This window comes from Quercus robur, chromosome 12, assembly GCF_932294415.1.
Source record: "Quercus robur chromosome 12, dhQueRobu3.1, whole genome shotgun sequence".
Taxonomy (NCBI): Eukaryota; Viridiplantae; Streptophyta; class Magnoliopsida; order Fagales; family Fagaceae; genus Quercus; species Quercus robur.
This window is the reverse complement of record NC_065545.1, coordinates 6,528,409-6,533,341: the sequence shown is the minus strand read 5'-3', so window position 1 is coordinate 6,533,341 and position 4,933 is coordinate 6,528,409.

Genomic DNA, 4,933 nt, shown 5'->3' with positions numbered 1-4,933 from the left:
AGAGCCCAAAGAGGCAAAAGATTTGCCCTCACTCATTAGCTATCGGAAATAATATATTGGAAGTCAAATAAATCATACGCGCATGCCGACGTGCATTTTTCTTTTCTTTGCTTTTTTTATTTATATATATATATATATTTAAATTACGGCGAAAAACGATGGTCAATTACGCCTCTAATTTTTTGTTATCTTAAAAGCGAGGGTCATTTACGCCTCCGACTAAAAATCGCATGTGAAATCAAGATTCAGCAAAAGTCAAAAAAATATATTATAAACAGTAAACACTGAATTTTGATCCTCTAAGGGGACAAGGTTCCCTGACTTTTTAAAATTCTTATCAAATAAAATACTAAATTTGTAAGCTGAATAAAAATTTACTTGTTTGACACTCCTCAAATATTTGAAGTCTTGAAAGGTTTTTTTATTATTTTATTTTATTTTTTTAATAATAATTATAGTATTGGGCAATTTAATCTTTTTGGCAAAAGTGAATATATTTTGATTGTTTCACACTTGATACCATGGTTTAAAAAACCTGACCAGACTGACCATTTTGACATGTTGAACTAGGAATTGGCCACTAGTTTGGTCCTAAAAAAACCCAACAACCGGTCAAAAACAAGGTTAAACTGAGAATCAGAGGCAAATATATATGATTTTTCCTCCGATTCGGTTTTTAAAACCATACTTGACACTCCGTATATTTTATACTCATTATGTGTTAAATATAGATATCCTTAGAAAAATGTAGACATTTGATGTCCTAAATACCAAAAATAACATTATATATAGTAGACAAGCTACCACCGATTGGCTAAACTAAGATTGGTAATTATATGTAATTACAAATAAAATATGTTTTTATCTAAAAAAATTATGTTTTTCTTTTATTTTATATATAATTATGATAGTTATTAATATTAAATATGAATTTAATAATTATGATAGTTATAAATGAAAATATAAAATTAGGCTTAAAATAATAAAAATATTCACAAAATTTTTGTCACTAATAGTGGAATAATAATTGTAGGGGTGAAATTTACAAGTCAATAGTGGGCTTTGGGCCTCGCGCGGAGTCTAGCCATGACAAGAAGGGAAAACGGGGCCAGAAGATTTCCAGCCCAATCCCGTTGGGCCGGACTTATTTAAGGGGCGTCCGAGGAGGAGTGCCTCCTCGGACACACCAAATGGGAGTCCAACGTACACCCTGCACACAGTGAGGAACCATCCCAAGCAAGAGGAAAATGTTAGACGTTCAGGAGGCAACCACAGCTGTCGCATTAAATGCAAGGAAGCTACTTTTCCAGCCGCATTAATGTAGAGAAGACAGGTGAATAGTATTATCTTGGCCAGTGCAACTCACAGAAAGATAAGGTGGATGTCCAATGGGACAGACACTCAAGTGAAAGTCTAGATGGTTAACAAGTGTAAGGCCCTTATCAATTTGAGGGTGCTATATAAGAGAAGGAAATCCCCATGAAGAAGGGATCGAGAAATTGAGGAAAAGAGGGAGAGAGAGAGTTGAAAGAATTTAGTAGTTTGTAACCAGAGCAAGGGGTGCCCTTATACGTCTCCTCGGACCGGTATCCTTTGAACGTGAATGGAATGTTCTCACGTTCAATATGCTGCATGGCATTCATCTAACTGACATGCACTTCGTCTAGTCCTAGTTCTGTAACTCGCTCTCTACAAATTCATTGTCTGGGGACTTTTGGGCCAGAACCATTTATTTGCTAGGCTTGGGCCCCAAAGAGCCGCCCCTACAATTGGCGCCGTCTGTGGGGAGAACTTGTGTCTCGACAAGTGAATCTGTAAGAAATGGAAGGATCAGGTCCGTGCCAAACTGGACGTGCAGATTCCCAACTGCAGGACAATTTTTTGAATCTGGAACGAGGGAAGGACCAAGATAATCAACAAGAGGGCAGTGTGAACACCTCTCACACGAGTAAGAGCCGCTCAAAGAGGAAAGATCATGCATCCCATAAGCAGAACGAGCGAAAGGCTCTACAACAAGAGATTGATGATTTGAAGAAGAAGCTGCGCCGAGCGCAGCGAAAACGTCCTTCACCCGGCTCGGACACTAGCAGTGATGAGGATAACGAATACAAGCGAAGATCAAGAACTTCTCCGAGCGAGACGTTTTCCTATGAGGAAGAGCGGCCTCGCAAACGCAGCCACAAAAACCCGTCTTACCAAGGCCTGGCCAACGATGCCATGAGCAAGGCTTGGATTGCATTTCCCAGTCGCCGTTCACACATAGAATAGAGAAGGCAGTGCTTCCTCGGCGGTTCCATCAACCAACGTTTGCCATATACAATGGTCGGACTGACCTAGTAGAGCATGTAAGCCAATTCAATCAGAGGATGGCCGTCCACTCCAGGGATGAAGCGTTAATGTGTAAGGTGTTTCCGTCCAGCTTGGGACCCATGGCGATGAGATGGTTTGATGCCCTCTAGCCAAATTCCATAGATTCCTTTAAGTAGCTGACGCAGGCTTTTGGTTCCCGCTTCATCACCAGCCCTAGAGTCCCTCGGCCCCTCGATTCCCTCCTATCCTTGTCCATGTGGGAAGGAGAGACGTTGAAGGCCTACTCGGACAGATACTGGGAAATGTATAACGAGATAGAAGGAAACTATGATGACGTCGCCATTAGTACGTTCAAAAGGGGCCTGCCGACAAAACATGGCTTAAGAAAGTCCCTCACTGGGAAGTTAGTCACCAGCGTGCGCCAACTCATGGACCGAATTGACAAGTACAAAAGGGTCGAGGAGGACTGGTAGATTCCCCGGCCGGTATGGAAGGCTTCAGGGCCAAATACCGTATTCCGTCGGAGGTAGGTCTAGAGTATTGTTCTCTGGAGGAGGTCTTAATCAAGAGAAGAACGGGTCAGGTCGCCATTCCAGTGATAGCCTTCGTGGAAGGAGGAATGACCATCCCAATGGGGAGGATAACTAGGGATTATTTGCGTGGTCATAGGTTGGCCCCTCACCAATGTGTCGCGAATATGTTCCGGATCCTGGGGTGCGTAGAGGTCCTGGACAATCAGATGAACCTCGGCCTTACATGGCATGACGTGGTTCATCTGTATGAACTGCACAGCCTCGGCGACTCATATTACTTGAAGTCCAGGTCCGATGAGGTGAGGTTGTTATCCTGCCTTCCCAAGTCCAACAAAAGCTTGGAGGACGACCTTTTGATCGTTTCCGGACAGTGGCACGACGGTATTCACTGCCCAGTCAGGGCAGGAACACCAGGTGGGGCACCATAGAGTTAGATCCCTTGGAAAGGATCTTAGTTTTGATCTTTCCCCCTTTACTCTTTTTATTTTTTATTTTTATTGTTTTGATTCTGACTTTGCTTGTTTGCCTCCTCGAATTAACATAACCCTCTCTTCGGACTTTGCAGACAAGGCACATACGACTCCTCGGCTAAGTTTGGTCAACGTCCTGGTACTTAATTTCCTTCTAAGGTCTGAGATTTACGTGAGTGCAAACGGGCAATTGCGGGCCGCACCTCTGATTTTGGACTACGTACCCCTTACTCGTGCTCTAGTGGAGCCCGGCCAAGCAATCAAGGCTGGTAGTCCGCGATTGGCACGGATCGACGTCTCCGTATCAGGTTTTCTTGCTTTGAGAGATTTACCTCCCGTCCAGCTGCCTGCTCAAGGTGCCTTTCCAGCAACAGTTGCCCTAACGGAAGAAGTCGGCTCCTCGCACTCATCTTTGGAAGAGCAAATAGATCAATTCCATTTTGCCGAGGAGGGAGAGGTGTCGACCAGGCCAGTAGAGCTCTCAGACTCTGACTCAGATTTAGACCGCGCCTCGGCAGCTCCTGACCTTGGCGCAGTAATCGCGCAAATTGATACCAGCCAAGAGCTTGAAGAAGAAGGAATGGACCTGAAACAAAGGTCTGGTCTCAGGAGCCTCCTCTCCAATAGGAACAATGGGCAGTCCTCCAAGGATGTCCCGAAGGAGCAGTCGACCACCAAGGCTCCTCCTTTTCCTCTTCCTACATCAGATGCGGCACTGCAACCTATGCCCAATTTAAGGCGAAAGAGGCCTGTGGGGGAGTTGGAGGAGAGTGAGGTTGGCCAAGAAAAAGCCAAGCCTCAGAAGAAAGGCAAAGAGACCAAGGAGCCTAAAGAAAAGAGGACCAAGTCCATCGATAGCCGAGACGAGGCGGCTATTCGGAGGGAACAACGAATATGGTCGCCGCGGCTTGAATTGGATGGCGCTCCAATTTCTCGGGATGCAACCTTGTGGGAATCCCAACGACGGGAGGCGTCATTCTTGGCTGAGGCCTTGCAGCAGCCTCTTCTTTTGTCTTGCGACATGAAGGGGCTTCGGGATACTCGGCAGCCAGAACTCTTCATGTCGCTGAAGAGGAACATGGCAATGGTAAGTGAAAACCTCTACTATCTCGTTCTCTTGTTACGCTCCCATTTATTCATCATTCTCTTTAATTAAGCCTTTACTTTCCTGACGCAGGTCACTCAGCAAATCTTCGTTGCTGAGGAATGGGCCAGAAAGGCACGTGAGGACCTTCATAATGAGGCTCAGTTCCGCTGCGCTGCCGAGAGGACTGCTGGCGACCTCAAAAAGGAAAACGATAGCCTGAGCCATGAAGTAAAGGAGGCAAAGAAGGGCCGGGCGAGCGCGGAGGCCGGCCTTAAGAACGCTACTAAGTAGGCCGAGGATCTGCGCCTACAGCTCTGCTAGTCCGAGGAAAATCTCGTGAAAGAGAAGCAGGCGGTTTCAGATCTCAAGGCCGAGCTTGCGAAGGTCAAGGGGGAGGCCCGTCTGGCTAGGGAGGCGGCCGAGAAAGCAGTAACAGCCTCTTATGACCGCGGGGTCAAGGACACTGAGGTCAGGCTGGTCAAGGAGGTAGCTACTGTATGCAGGGAATATGTTACCCTGTCTTGGGGTGTAGC